This window comes from Schistocerca nitens, chromosome 4 (genome assembly GCF_023898315.1).
Source record: "Schistocerca nitens isolate TAMUIC-IGC-003100 chromosome 4, iqSchNite1.1, whole genome shotgun sequence".
Lineage (NCBI taxonomy): Eukaryota > Metazoa > Arthropoda > Insecta > Orthoptera > Acrididae > Schistocerca > Schistocerca nitens.
In genome coordinates this window covers 522,470,026-522,486,807 of record NC_064617.1, presented here as the reverse complement: position 1 = coordinate 522,486,807, position 16,782 = coordinate 522,470,026, and the positions used below count along the sequence as shown (strand labels likewise).

The window sequence follows — 16,782 nt, the reverse complement described above, 5'->3', positions numbered from 1 at the left end:
TAAATGTGTGGCTGTCGGGCCGGTCAGTCACACGGAGTCGCACCCACGTCAAAACAAACGCGTGGGCCTGGAATAAAGACGCTGATCTGGACAAAAATAATTTTTGTAGCTGATAAAATACTAATTGATAAACGCGTAAGAACCTACTCCTTCAGAATTAATTCTTTCCTTCTACTGTGGCAAGCACTGGTAAGAGAGAGAGAAAATTGGCAAAGTAAAACTTTTTTTATTAGAAATTATAAAATTAATTAACATATGTATATGATTATCAAGGTCACAGAACTTTTTACGTACATTTCTGTTAATATTACTCCCAACACTAAACTATGTTGCAGAATTGTTAGTTATACTGAAGACTAAAATGACAGAACTCGTCCTACTATTGTGTCAGCCACATAAAACATGTGTTGGTGGGAATATGTACTCAAATTGGTAGTTGATGGTTGCAGGCACAGCAACACTGCTACAGCATTTTACAGAAGCCAGTTCGTACATGCTGGCCACCGATGGGATCCTGTATGGTATACAATCAGTCATCCCTTCAGCATCAGCTAAGGCCTGAAGATGGCGTATTGAGTCACCGAAACTGGTTGCGTTATGACAAAATAACATCAGAAAGACAGTTTCAGGTGTTTAATTCACCATTATCTGCTAGCTAAAGGCCTACTTCAGGCTTCCACATCCATTACAGTGGTAGCTGATAAACATTCATGTTGTTCTTACATTTTCTGATAAGTAATCTGTAGGCTCCGACAACGAGGTCGCATTCCGATCTTATCTCATTGACTGAACTAAAAGCTTTATTGATACGTTTCCCGTCCTTTCTACGGTTGTCGTTACCACTGGCATTTATAATTCCAGCAACGATATTTTCTTCCACCCTATTATTCAAGCTAGCTGGGAGTCGCTATGCCAGGCACGAGTTTACATTTGTTTTGGTTCAACTGGCTCTGAGCACTATGGGACTCAACTGCTGTGGTCATCAGTCCCCTAGATCTTAGAACTACTTAAACCTAACTAACCTAAGGATATCACACACATCCATGCCCGAGGCAGGATTCGAACCTGCGACCGTAGCAGTCGCACGGTTCCGGACTGTGCGCCTAGAACCGCGAGACCACCGCGGCCGGCTACATTTGTTTTCGCAGAGATATATTTTCTTTTAGATGTTCAAAAAATAAGCCTTAATTTGGCAGACATCAGACACACCTGAAAATGTTTTTGAGCCACTCTGCTGTATTTTTGATTGGAATTTCTAGTGCTCACTTTTCTAATCCCTATCAACAGTTCCTTTGGTTACCAGCGTAAATAGTAGCGAAAGTTTCTATAATGTTTTCTCAGTGGCCGCTCATCTGAGCGAAAATATTTCATTCTCGAAAGATTTGATACACCTCATTGCTCTTAGAAATCCCTTGTCTACATTTGTGATGTCATCCATGTGGAGTCCGCTGTTTGCTAACATCGTATGTAGTCCTATTTGTTTTATATTGTTTTTTAAAGTCTAGTCAATATATTTTTAGTTCTATTAGATCCTTCTGAGGTCCATTTTTTATTTTCTTTCAACTGAAATAATGTGCTAAAGACGAGCACATAGCTGTTCTTGGGAAGTTACAATAACTTTATAACCTCCCTGTTTCTGGTACCGTACCCAAAGACTCGTACTGAATAATCGTTCTGTAGTTGCTGTCTTAAACCCGTATACAGAACTTAACGACGAAAGTAACTTTCGCATGATGTGTCAGAGCCAAGTAACATGACTCAATGAAACTGGGACTATACGAAGAAAGAACTGCTGCGGTATGGTACTGGTAGCTGAAAGACATACGCTATGAGACGAACAAAATTGACACGTTTATTCGAAGACAATAATTACACTGAAGTCACCGCTGTTTGTGATGGCCTCTTAGAAATCACAAAAGGCGAGACGTGGTTCTTAATAGGGTGTGTGATCACCACGGACAGAAATGCTTCCTCTGCAACGTGCTCCCATGCTGGCCCTGAGGTCGGTAAGAAGTTCTTGTGGTAAGGGCGGGCCACTACTCCACCAGTGCGGTTAACAGCTGCTGGATGATCACTGAAGCGTGTGGACGCCCTGCAATTCGTCTCGCCTCTGCATCCCATAAGTTGTCTAGGGTTTTAATCGGGAGAACGGCCACTCCAGTCCATTCGCCGAATATCCTCTCGTTCCAAGACCTCTTCCACCTGCACTGCTCGATGCGGTCGCGCATTTCTCTCATAAAATTGAATCAATGGCTAATGCACCCGCGGAAATACGCACATGGGGAAGCAGTACCATGTCACAAGGACGTTGTACGGTGAGCCGTGTACCGCATGTCTCTACAGAAACGGAAGGTTCCAAACGATTGGAAAAAAGTGCAGGTAGTCCCAGTCCTCAAGAAGGGTCGTCGAGCAGATGCGCAAAACTATAGGCGTATATCTCTGATATCGATCTGTTGTAGAATTTTAGAACATGTTTTTTGCTCGCGTATCATGTCATTTCTGGAAACCCAGAATCTACTCTGTAAGAATCAACATGGATTCTGGAAACAGCGATCGTGTGAGACCCAACTCGCTTTATTTGTTCATGAGACCCAGAAAATATTACATACAGGCTCCCAGGTAGATGCCATTTTCCTTGACTTCCGGAAGGCGTTCGATACAGTTCCGTACTGTCGCCTGATAAACAAAGTAAGAGCCTACGGAATATCAGACCAGCTGTGTGGCTGGATTGAAGGGTTTTTAGCAGACAGAACACAGCATGTTGTTCTCAATGGAGAGACGTCTACAGACGTTAAAGTAACCTCTGGCGTGCCACAGGGGAGTGTTATGGGACCATTGCTTTTCACAGTATATATAAATGAGCTGGTACATAGTGTCGGAAGTTCCATGCGGCTTTTCGCGGATGTTGCTGTAGTATACAGAGAAGTTGCAGCATTAAAAAATTGCAGCGAAATGCAGGAAGACCTGCAGCGGATAGGCACTTAGCGCAGGGAGTGGCAACTGACCCTTAACATAGACAAATGTAATGTATTGCGAATACGTATGATGGCGGAACAAACACTGGTAGCAGTTACTTCTGTAAAATATCTAGGAGTATGCGTACGGAACGATTTGAAGCGGAATGATCATATAAAATTACGTGTTGGTAAGGTGGGTGCCAGGTTGATATTCATTGGGAGAGTCCTTAGAAAATGTAGTCCATCAACAAAGGAGGTGGCTTACGAAATACTCGTTCGACCTATACTTGAGTATTGCTCATCAGTGTGCGATCCGTACCAGGTCGGGTTGACAAAGTAGGTAGAGAAGATCCAAAGAAGAGTGGCAAGTTTCGTCACAGGGTTATTTGGTAAGCGTGATAGCGATACGGAGACGTTTAACAAACTCAAGTGGTAGACTCTGCAAGAGAGGCGCTCTGCATCGCGGTGTAGCTTGTCCAGGTTTCGAGAGAGTGCTTTTCTGGATGAAGTACCGAATATATTGCTTCCCCCTGCTTACACCTCCCGAGGAGATCACGAATGTAAAATTAGAAAGATTCGAGCGCTCACGGAGGCTTTCCAGCAGTCGTTCTTCCCGCGAAGCATACGCGACTGAAACAGGAAAGGGAGGTACATAGTGGCACGTAAAGTGCCCTCCGCCACACACCGTTGCGGAGTATATATGTAGATGTAGGGGAGTGTACCTTATTCAGAGATCAGGATGTCCGTACGCCTGACATCATAAACTTGCACCACCTTAATGAAGCTTTTCGACAATGCTGGACTTCCCCTCACATGACGAGAGGTGGGCAGACGTTCTGTACCCAGGAATGTTGTCGAACATGACCGTTTTAAAGCTACAGGTGTTACGATGTGAGGAAACATAATATTGCACCGACGAACTGACTTCCAAATCTTTGAACACGGTACACTCAACAGCTAACTCTCTTTTGTCATTGTACACCTTCTCCACGTGCGGCTTTTCAGGGGTGCGTTCGGCTCTGACTTTATTCTCATGGATGACGATGCGCGACTGCAAGGACTGTGCAGATAGAGGAGCTCTTGAAACGAGAGAATTTTCGGCGAATGGACTGTCGCGCAGCCCCGAATCCTCCCGAAACCAGGTAGGTAAGCAGGTAACAGGACCGAATCCCCCCAAACTGACACAATTCGACAGAGCATTGTGTGCGCTAATGACCACATCTGCCTGCGGCCACTTACAAGTTCACGGCAGATCGTTGTAGAGTGAACACTTCCTCAGACGAACTTACAATTTCAGTAAGTAGCAAGGGAAGGAAAATGTTAGTTTTGAAAGGTAACACCTTCGGTTTTCAAAAAACTGCTGAAAGGTGGTCTAGCGCGATGGACGTGCAACATTTATGGTTGCAGAAGTTTTGTTAAAACTACTTCTATTGAGGAGTTGGATAACGTGGAAAGTCAAGAAGAGCACAATCGTGAAGAAATGTCTCGTAACAAAATTCAGAGACAAGAAATCATTTCTGAACTAAAGAGAGAAGCCATAGAAGATACTTGTGGGAGACTGTCAAAAATAATTTACCAGAAGTTAACAGGAGAAGATACGCAAGATAAAACTACGAGAGATGTCAATAATTTTCGTAAATCTATTTACAAAGCTAGGCGCAAAATTCTGCGTTACATTAATGGAGTATGAATCTATATATGTTGATGGTACGTTCAAGTGCTGTCCAAAGTGTTTTTGTCAGCTGTTTACAAAACTTGGATAAGTTAATGGCAATTACAGTCGATTGGTCGTCTCTTTATTGAACGAAAAGAAAACTTTGTCGTATCAGTATGTATTTCAAAGCGTTGTTGATAAATGTAGTGTTATACATTGGGGCTTGCACATGACTACTACGCAAAAAATGAAGTTGGAAATATGTACCAGATTTTACAATAGACCCACAACAATATGTGTGTCAAAATAGCATCCAACTTCGTGCATTACTCTTTGCATAATGCGAGTACAAACAGACACGCGGAAGAAATTATAAAAGTATTTTTTGCTGTCTATTGCGCTTCTGTAGACCATTCAAATAAAATTTTTTAACCATCTCCTATATTCAGACATCGGACACTTACCAATTTGTTGTATGTATAGATTTGCTGGAAATGTAACCATAATTCATAAAATGAACACTGAGATAGAATATGTGTTGCGAAATCATGATTTGCTATTTTAATGAATTAATTATGAAGAAATCAAGGCTATAAATGCTTCCAGTTTCTAAAAGTAAATATCTAAATAAGATAAAACTTTTAAACATACTCGCAATACACGAGAAAATTTTTTGCATCTTCTGCTGTAACTTCATATGCTTTCCCTTGCCTGCTTGGAGTATTCATAACGTTTAGAACTGCTACCTGCTTCAAACGCGAGGATTCGGTCCCATCGTTTTTCAGACCCTTGCGGGCTTGGGAGGATTCGGTACCATTTTTCTGACCGCGGGAGGGTTCAGGGGTGCGCCCTCGCCATTTTCCCCGACGTAAGTCCCATCGAGCACGTGTGTGATTCGTTGGAACCGCGCTGATGGAGGTGTGGAACCTACTACCACAAGAACTCCTGACAGACCTAGTGATCAGCGTGGGAGCACATTTGCAGAACATGCATTGCCCTCCGTGGTGAAGACACACCCTACTGAAAACTGTCCCGGCTTTTGTAGTGTCCACGACAGTATCATTAATCACGGTGACATCAGTGTAATCTTTGTCTTTGAATAAAGTGTCATTTCTGCTAGTCTTATTGAATTCTTCGTTCAGTTACCTTCGGCACTACACTATAACAATCCTTTCTGAGTATCGCCTAAGTTTCATCGAGCTTGGCACTGACACATCTTGGGAAAGTTATTTCCGTCCTTCAGTTTCGCATACCGGTGTACTTCATGTGCAAAAATCTCAAGTTACGATCTTCTGGTTGGAACTGCTGTCGTTCATGAGTAGCTCGTCGTAGAAGTCTTCTTCCTGCTTATCAGAATCTGATCGCTTTTTTTAACAGCGTTAAATTATTTCCGTGGAATATCTTTTGCTTATTTTCGAAACCAACGTTTTGTTCTGATATTCTTTCAGTTATATGTAAGCTTAATGAGCAGTGGTTCAGACCTCACTTTCAACTGGAGGGCTCCAGATAACTATTTATTGAAATGAGTTTGAGGTGGAATTGAAGCCAATCACTAATTTCTTTCAAATGTGTCATATTTGCCTTTTTAATCATCGAAACTACATAGGTAACATTGTCTTCCGCCCATATTCAGAGAGTACTGCAAGCGGCAATCAAAAAGTTTGTTAGAATGCCGTACAGTCGAGAATCTGTATGCCATTCAGGCAAAATCGCTGTGAGTATTGAGGCAATCGTCCATCAACGCCCCAACTTGATTATGCCCCGTTTGGAAAACACCGTCTCCTGCTGTGGTAAGAAGTTCGGAACTGTAGACTCTTTAAAACCTTTGCCAGCGCACCGAAGGCATGATAATCGCATAGCGAGAGATCAGGGCTATATGGCGAGAGCTCGAATTGTTACCCGCTTGAGTTGCCGACCTTGTGATTTAAGACATTGACTATATGGAGAAGTGCGTGATCATGAAGCAGCAGTACGAAACTTTGCGCACCATTCCACGGTGGTGGTTTTCGACAGACATGCTCGCCCATACACGCTGCTCGTCCTCTGCTGTATTTCTACCGCTGTCCTTCGCTAGACAGGAAAAGAATAACATCACGTTGATTCTGTAACGATGCTTTCTGTAACAACGTCATCATTGTTCATGTTTCTGCAGTTACCGCACTATGCATGTTGCAAAGACGAATGCCACACTAATCCCATTCCAACATGTCGGTGCCTATACAGGGTGTTACAAGAAGGTACGGCCAAACTTTCAGGAAACTTTCTTCACACACAAATAAAGTAAGTATGGTATGTGGACATGTGTCCGGAAACGCTTACTTTCCATGTTAGAGCTCATTTTATTACTTCTCTTCAAATCACATTAATCATGGAATGGAAACATACAGCAACAGAACGTACCAGCGTGACTTCAAACACTTTGTTACAGGAAATGTTCAGAATGTCCTCCGTTAGCGACGATACATGCATCCACCCTCCGTCGCATGGAATCCCTGATGAGCTGATGCAGCCCTGGAGAACGGCGTATTGTATCACAGCCGTCCACAATACGAGTACGAAGAGTCTCCACATTTGGTACCGGGGTTGCGTAGACAAGAGCTTTCAAATGCCCCCATAAATGAAAGTCAAGAGGGTTGAGGTCAGGATAGCGCGGAGGCCATGGAATTGGTCCGCCTCTACCAATCCATCGGTCACCGAATCTGTTGTTGAGAAGCGTACGAACACTTCGACTGAAATGTGCAGGAGCTCCATCGTTCATGAACCACATGTTGTGTCGTACTTGTAAAGGCACATGTTCTAGCAGCACAGGCCGGCCGGAGTGGCCGAGCCGTTCTAGGCGCTCCAGTTTGGAACCGCGCCCCGCTACGGTCGCAGGTTCGAATCCTGCCTCGGGCATGGATGTGTGTGATGTCCTTAGGTTAGTTAGGTTTGAGTAGTTCTAAGTTCTAGGGGACTGATGACCTCAGATTTTAAGTCCCATAGTGCTCAGAGCAATTTGAAGCCATCTAGCAGCACAGGTAGAGTATCCCGTATGAAATCGTGATAACGTGCTCCATTGAGCGTAGGTGGAAGAACATGGGGTTCAATCAAGACATCACCAACAATGCCTGCCCAAACGCTCACAGAAAATCTGTGTTGATGATGTGATTGCACAACTGCGTGCGGATTCTCGTCAGCCCACCCATGTTGATTGTGAAAATTTACAATTTGATCACGTTGGAATGAAGCGTCATCCTTAAAGAGAACATTCGCACTGAAATGAGGATTGACACATTGTTGGATGAACCATTCGCAGAAGTGTACCCGTGGAGGCCAATCAGCTGCTGATAGTGCCTGCACACGCTGTACATGGTACGGAAACAACTGGTTCTCCCGTAGCACTCTCCATACAGTGACGTGGTCAACGTTACCTTGTACAGCAACAACTTCTCTGACGCTGGCATTAGGGTTATCGTCAACTGCACGAAGAATTGCCTCGTCCATTGCAGGTGTCCTCGTCGTTCTAGGTCTTCCCCAGTCACGAGTGATAGGCTGGAATGTTCCGTGCTCCCTAAGACGCCGATCAATTGCTTCGAACGTCTTCCTCTCGGGACACCTTCGTTCTGGAAATTTGTCTCGATACAAACGTACCGCGCCACGGCTATTGCCATACATCAAATGGGCATCTGCCAACTCCGCATTTGTAAACATTGCACTGACTACAAAACCACGTTCGTGATTAACACTAACCTGTTGATGCTACGTACTGATGTGCTTGATGCTAGTACTGTAGAGCAATGAGTCGCATGTCAACACAAGCACCGAAGTCAACATTACCTTCCTTCAATTGGGCCAACTGGCGGTGAATGGAGGAAGTACAGTACATACTGACGAAACTAAAATGAGCTCTAACATGGAAATTAAGCGTTTCCGGACACATGTCCACATAACATATTTTTTTTTATTTGTGTGTGAGGAATGTTTCCTGTAAGTTTGGCCGTACCTTTAGTAACACCCTGTGTATCAGCGTCGGAGTCGTGCTACGTTGCACATAAGCTGAAGCAACGCCCTGTAACGGTATCTTTTAATCACCCCTTCATAGTCAACACACCACTGATAATTTCGAAACACTTGTACACATTTATTGATAGTTCACTGGTTCGACTATCTCTTTTACATCTCATATTTCTGAATTTCTTGATAACGCTCAATCAGAGTTAATATATTTTTTTCAAGTTATTAACCCGCGTACCCGGTGATAAACATGCCTAATTATGAAATATCATCATTAATAAGGTGTCAGATTTTGCTTTGCTTCCGGCGCCTTAGCAGGTAATTCGACATCGACAGGGAGATTTTTGCCTCGTTTCACGGCTCGGGCGATACGCTCCTTGAGCTCCAACAGAGAACTCGTTAAAAACTCCGGCAAGTTCCCCCGGGACGTCCGCAGTTGTACGGCAGTTCCGGCGAGTGTAAACCCCGGTCGGAACTTTACTGCTGCCCGCCGCGCCCCCCACTGTTCGCACTTCCGCGAATTTCCCGCCGCCTCAGCGCTTCCGCGCGCCGCTACACTCCGCTGGAAATATTCCAGACTACTCCACGGAACTTGGCGCAATCGACCGAACGAAACACTAACCACACAAAATTTATAGGCCTTTGTCACGATTGATGTACACGCAGCGACTGTAGCTGCGCCAGTTTTCCTTATTTCTTCCCACTGCATCCACGAGTTACTATTTCTCGAAATACAATGCGTTTCTCCCGAACAATAAAGTCATCAAAGTAACACTAGGTTTTAATTAATGTCACTTCATGGAATTACATATATTTCTCGGAATTTAATGTTAAAGATATCAAATACACTCCTGGAAATGGAAAAAAGAACACATTGACACCGTTGTGTCAGACCCACCATACTTGCTCCGGACACTGCGAGAGGGCTGTACAAGCAATGATCACACGCACGGCACAGCGGACACACCAGGAACCGCAGTGTTGGCCGTCGAATGGCGCTAGCTGCGCAGCATTTGTGCACCGCCGCCGTCAGTGTCAGCCAGTTTGCCGTGGCATACGGAGCTCCATCGCAGTCTTTAACACTGGTAGTATGCCGCGACAGAAGCGTACCATTGTATGAGAATAGGTATTTCCTCACCAACTTTCCACGCTGGACGAGAAAAGACTAAAATATGGTTGGTCGGCGTTCGGAAGAATCTGTAGAGAGGGAGAATATTACGTGGTTTCGAGAAAATGATTCGCCTTCTGCAGTTACGAGGGAGGGGAGCCGAGTCTTGATGGGAAGCCGGTGGTGGAGAGGCAGTGAGTGGTCTTCCGTTTTGAGCGCCCATGTGTGACGATCGCTCAGTATCAGCTTTGTTGGTACAGACGGACTTGCTGTCTTTGCTCCCAGGTGAGTTATATTTAGAACTGTTAGGCACTGTACTGTTGCGAATTTATACTATTCTGGACTTGGCCTCTGGGCAGGGAGTCGTCGCTGAGGATGCAGCGTTGAGTGATTGAGGGCACTTCTTCTGTCTATACTCACGTAGAGACGTTATCTGAATTCCGTCCTTGTGGCTGGGAGTTAGCGCGTCTCGTCTGTAGAACACAGAGAGGAGAATTTTACTAGTCAGAGGACAGCCTTCTACAGTCCTAGTACTTGAAAGAACTTTTACTTTGCGGCTGGAGTTCTTCCATCGTCGCAGATGTGTACGAAAACCATCTCTCCGACGCACAGTACGCAGTACATAAGGTGATATTGCTAATTCCTTCAGCTTATTAGGTCTATAAAGCGAAACATCTGTGATCACACTAGTTCCTTTCCACTGAGGTTCCACACCACTGTAGATCATCTGTGAAAGTAGTGTCTTCTAGTGTTTGGTACGTAGATGATGTCAGTTATTTCGCGTTATGTTAGATCGCGTGGCCATAAAAAGAAGCAGAGTTGGGCAATTGATCAGAAATTTTAGTTAGGAAATAGAGACATTTGTAATAAAGGGTTGTTTTTTAATCTACAGTAAATGTATAATAAGACACAAAGTTTATCATTTAATAATATTAGTTGCCTTAATCATTCATTTAAGTTGAGGTTATAATTTATATGTTAAAGAGCATTAAGAGATCCTAAGATCTCCTTCAGTCAGACAGAGCCAAATCATCATTTTAGTGTTCAATATTTTCCGTTGCGCACATGCATTCTACACCCGCCTGGATTAGCATCTTGGAAGATGTGTTGAAAGCAACGGAATTATTTTATGGGAAATAATTATAGATATTCGTCTGCCATCAATATCATCCTCTTCAAAATAGTCCCCGTAAGATATTGTACAGCTATTAGATAGCTTTTTTCAGTACCCGAAACACTTCTGAAATGCTGTATTTGGGTTGTCTTGTGGTTTTCTCGGCGAATTAATCTCTTCTGCTCTTGAAAAGCGACGGACCTTAAAGGTTTTATTTATTTTTGCGATAGAAGAAAATCATCTGGTGTCATGTCTGGCGAACATCGAGGCTGGGAAATCCCTACGGTATTAGTTTTGTCCAAAAATTCACAATCAAACTACGAAGTGTGAGTAGGCGCATTACTGTGGTTTAAAAGACACGAATAGTTTCAACACAAACCCGTTTGGTTTCGGATTGTTTCACGCAGACGCTGTATTGTAGTCTTAAGTAGCGCTCTTTATTCATCGTTAAACCTTGTGGAAAGAACTCATGGTACAATAAGCCGTTAAAACCTATGAGCATTCTTGTGGAGCTATTTTATTATCTTGCTGACCATGAATGCGTCCTTAGTTTCGAGATCATATGCAAAAATGGTTCAAATGGCTCTGAGCACTATGGGACTTAACATCTGAGGTCATCAGTCCCCTATAACTTAGAACTACTTAAACCTAACTAACCTAAGGACATCACACACATCCATGCCCGAGGTAGGATTCGAACCTGCGACCGTAGCGGTCTCGCGGTTCCAGACTGAAGCACCTAGAACCGCTCGGCCACACCGGCAGACGATCATATGCATAAACCCTTCTTTCATCACCTTACACGTTTCAGTAGTTCCACATCGTTGCTGACATTCTAACAACTCCTGAGCAACTTAGATTTGCCACTGTTTGTGTTCTACATTCAGTAGTTTCGGAACAAGTTTCGCGTTTCACACTCCAAACGTCCTCAAAAAGCTTCATACGGTGAGGCTGCTGATGTTGCGACATAATTAGCGATATTATATACTTGTGATTCGGCGATCGTTCGTTATCACTTTTTTCACAATTTCTTCGATTACATCGGTTGATCATGTACTGGGGTGTCTTCACGACATTCTCCGAAACGCTTATACTGCTCAAAAACCTTGTTGTACTCACATCAGTCTCACCAAAAGTTATACTTAACGTTTCTAGAACTTTACTGCACTTCACTCTATTGATCCATTTTTCTACTAAATAACAAATCGTTGCTGCCAGCAACACATGTAAACTTTTTGACAACTCACAACAGATTGAATATTCAGTATAGCTAACACTGTTGTAACTCGACATGTTCACCAACACCTCCAAAATGCCGCACGAATCGGACTAATGAAATACGCGAAATTACGAATTTCCCGTTACTTTTTGAACACAGCCCGTACAATCGCATACGACCCTGTAACCTCCTGCTAGCAGTTTATTACTCAAGAAAGATCCCAGAATAGGCGGACTAAGGCAACTGGTGACACTGGCTAAGTTGGCATGAGGCTCCCAAAACCGGATTTCGTAAAGCGATTATCCAGTGCCTCTTTTGGTTGCTCGTGTGAATACTCCAAAACTGAGTCTAGTGATTGGCTTCTAGCTGCCAGTTAATGAACCTCATTACGACGCTGAAGGACGACGGAACTGACAGTTACAGCAGAGTGCACCAACCTCGGTGAAGAAAACAAGATAATCAAGGTCCTATGATAACAGTTAAAAATAAATCATCTTTATAATGTCAGTCGGTGCACCGACGTTAAACGCCAAATCAGCAAACCGTAGACAGCCAACTGCCCATTTGAACGCCGCTATCTCTGTTTAATCCAATAGAAGGTGCCTGCCCAGGAGATTCAGCGGCGTCATTCCCATATGCACACACACAAAAAAGTATGTTTTTGCCTCACTAGTATTTCGTTCTTTGTTTTTCATTTAGCTAAACATAAACGAACTCCAAATTTTTCGTCTCGAATTGATCGCCGCGAATGCATCAGTTCTCGAAAACAAAGGAACTGACGGCTGCACTATAAAAGAATTGTAGAGTGGGCTCATTTCCGTCATTGTTCGTTTTTACGTTTTCTTCCGTTCAATTCGAATACCCACGTCATGTAGATATAAAATTCTTCAAATATATGCCAATTAACACATCTCATAATTTTTTATGAAAAATTCACGTCGTCTTGTCTCTAACTGTATAGCGGTACTGCACTCAAGAATCCAGTTTTCACTGCTAACAAAAATTCTTAGTTACCTATCTTTTATAAAATATTGTACAGTTGAAAGCACTGCAAATTAAATTTTCGCTATCTTTTTGTACTTTGTTTCACGTAAATGTTCATAGAACACGCAGCCCTGTTTAAAAATTTCAATTCACCTGGGATGAAACCAGCTGTTGTCAACCCGCTGCTTGTCAAAAAAATTCTACCTTATTGTAGCGTATTAAACATGGTTTGAAAACTTAGAAGCCGATTTTCTTGAGAATGTTAGAGTTGCATCGAACTGGTTTGGGAGAGGTATATTTGACTTTCGAACTTGACGTACCATAAATATAAAAATTATAAAAAAAATCTCGTTGTCGTGTGGTACCCTTGTTGGAGAAAAAAGGTAATGTGGTCATATGTGGAGGCACAACGAAATTCTACTGGTAAGTTTGATTCATAAATTAATATAATTTAAGGGTTAATCTGAAGTTCAGGGTAATTGCGTACGATGCCTTGCGTCTGTCTCAGTTCATCGCGTTACGGTGAAAAGCCAAGTGCCGGCACGCCTTTCGGGAACGACAAGGAGAGGAGGCTGTGAGAAGTAGCCAACCAATCGCAGGCCGACCGGACCTTCCTCCAGGATGACAACGCGACAACAGCGGCCCCTGTGGGGAGAGGATATAAGCGCCGCGACCGACTGGTGACGGCCCAGTTCAATAGCAGCTTCAAGATCAGCGATTTTGATAGTTCAGGAAAGACTTTTGTCGGTTAGAGATCAGCAGTCACTGCAAACACTGAGATTATTTCATATGTCGCCCTTTGCTTGCGACACATCTGTGTAACTGCCAAAGTTAAGTATCTGTAATTCTCTTAGTGTAATAAAACTCATTAATAAGACTTGTTTGGCTAGCGAACAGTGTGTGCAGGCTTCCTAGACACTACACATCGAAACACGTCACGGTCTTAATACCGTACACTTACAAAAGACTGTTCATCACGGAAAACCAGGCGTGAGCCAAGGTCACATTTAACTCTGGCCAACTCCGTCCAATTTCGGTCGAGGTCGGTGCACCAGAATTTTCCATTGAACAGGGCTAAATGCCGACTTCAGCCCGGTTAAATTTTAATCGAGGTTGATGAACTCTGCCGTTAGAGTCTGTTATTGAACTTCATACGGCGAATAAATCGAGCCGCACCCCTTGCAGTCAAGGCGGCTGCGCTCTGAAATAAAAGCTCAACAATTCTCTGGCGTCACGCAATGCGGTTCTGCAGTGCGCTTCCCTTCCAGCAGGGCCTGCACATACAGAAGACTGAACACCTCGCAACTAAGTACCCTAACGCTCTCACAGTCTTAACTCATCGTCAAGATAGATCTCATTTGCCGGTAAGTATTCCAGCACAGTTTTTTCATGTAAGAATGACTTGCGAAACTCCGTGAGTGTATAAATGTGAAATGAAATCTTCATCTGTAAATTTCCTTTAACTAGTGATGAAACAACCAACTTGTTTCAACAACCGATTGGCCAATCGATTGAAGTTTCGTTCAGTCGCTTTTTCCACCCGAATGAAACTAGTCTTGTGTGGCAACGCCAGCTGTATGAATGTTTTTCGCTCACTCTCCATGTTTCAGTGGTTCCACGCCGTATGAGAAAACTGAATGACATAAGTCTCTGACGATAGTTTCAGATGTAAGATTGTTTTCTATCGGTCTCCAGGTAGCTGCGTTTTCACTTACACACTCGTTAAGCCTTTTCGATTATACATGGGTCATAGAGTTGCCAACATTTTAGAGAGAAATATGGTATCTTACTCCAAGGAGAGGTAAATAAAAAGTATATCCCCAATGTTATACAATCTGTAAATTGAGCAAGCAGTAAAAGAAACCAAGGGAAAATATGAGTAGCAATTAAATTTGAGGGAGAAAAAATGGTTCAAATGGTTCAAATAGCTCTGTGCACTTTGAGACTTAATATCCGTGGTCATCAGTCCCCTAGAACTTAGAACTACTTAAATCTAACTAACCTAAGGACATCACACACATCCGTGCCAGAGGCAGGATTCGAACCTGCGACTGTAGCGGTCGCGCGGTTCCGGACTGAAGCTCCTAGAACTGCTCGTCCGCCGCAGCCGACTTCGCTTCTATTTACATTATTAGATAGCGTGTTAAGAAAAACTAACGAAAATGGGGTTTCATTTTTGTTACACTAGCTGACGAACTTTGCATCTGTCTGGTATTCACTTCGCCTATGTTCTATGGAAATGAAAACATAAAGTCAACTGGGTTTGTAGTGTATGGATATGTCACGTATTCGTTTGAGGCAGTGTTACCAGCACGTGACAGTGTCTGGAAGAAGCTTCATCGCAGATGTCCATTTGGGCTGGCTGTTCGGATCCTGAAGTATCCACTTTTCTGGAATACTTAGATATGACGGTGGCCTGATGTTAGACTACATGGAAGCAAGAGGGCAAGCAGTGTTCCTTTCGATCAGGTCTGAACACCACAAGGCAGTAGCCCTCCATTGTACACAAAGCCCATCACACCTTTTCACATCTGCGCCTGCCATCCAATAACATACAATGGGTACTCTGCAAAATTCTGTGTCATCCCGAATCTGTGGTTGGAGATTAGCTGCAGCCCATCTAGTCAATTACTGTCCAATGCGTAGGCTTCCAGTAACATCACAGAACAAATGGCTGGTTGGAGTGTTAGCATGGCCGGGAAGCATGGACTGCTGATGAGTGGCATCACGTTGTATTCAGTGATGAATCAAGGTTCTGCTCCATCCCGGATGGCCGTTGTCGGCGAGGATGGCAGCGTCGTGGAGAGGGTTCAGTGTCTACAGTGTTTCGGAGAGGCGCAGCAGTGTTACTCCTGAGTGATGATGTGGGGAGCCGTCGAGTATGACTGCATGTCACGCCCAGTAGTGGTTGAAGTGAGTCTGATGATCAGTACCAGTTCGAGAACATATTTTCCAACAATCAGTTGATCATTTTTCCCCATCCCTCCCCCTCTTCACTCGTTCACTTTCATCCATGGTTGTTTTTACTACTGGTTGTGGAATGTAGTGTGTACAAATCTTGCACTTAGGTGCCCCTCTCAGCCTGGCGTCCCAAGCCAGCACAACCATTTTTGATACTTCCTTCACATACATCTACAGTTGTGGCTCCTCTGGCGCCTCAAACCGGCCCTCCGGCCCTGCTAATGGCAGAATTGTACATAACGGTCATCTGCAACCTCAGGTGTTATCTTTTATGAGGCAGTATCGTGGTGTCATTCTTCAAAAGAACAATGGCCGTTCACACATAGGACGTGTCTTTACGAACTGTCTGCATGATGATCTACTCCTGTGCCCAGCAGTATAACCAGACCTGTCCTCAGCAGAACAAGAGTAGCTGGGAACGGCAATTTCTCCGCAGGCCTACTATTCAGGGTATCAAGCGCCAATTGTAACAGTCGTAGTGCAGCTTGCCTCAGAAGAGAATACGACAGCTTTATAACAGACACCCACCTCAACCGGTTCACTGCTTGCGTTGATGTCAGGTAGGGTGGAACATCTTACGGCTAAGTGGCTCATACTGCCTTCTTAAATTTGATTTGGTTTTGTAAACTTAGAAATAACAACACGTATCCTCTCAAGCAGTGAAGTAATAATGGTGTCCGATTACCCTGTTTCTGACCTACACATCAAGCCATGCCACTTTCCCATCCTTATCTCCAGCCAATCATAGTGCACTGTCAAAAATGCAAGATGACTGAAAGAGACCGGCTGTGT

General features: G+C 43.7%; 1 protein-coding gene across 2 annotated transcripts in view; it reads left to right on the top strand.

Annotated features, from left to right (window-relative positions):
• The window catches only part of LOC126253002 (uncharacterized), a 534,651-nt gene that overhangs the window by 484,057 nt on the left and 33,812 nt on the right, over window positions 1-16,782 (top strand). The window lies entirely within an intron of this gene.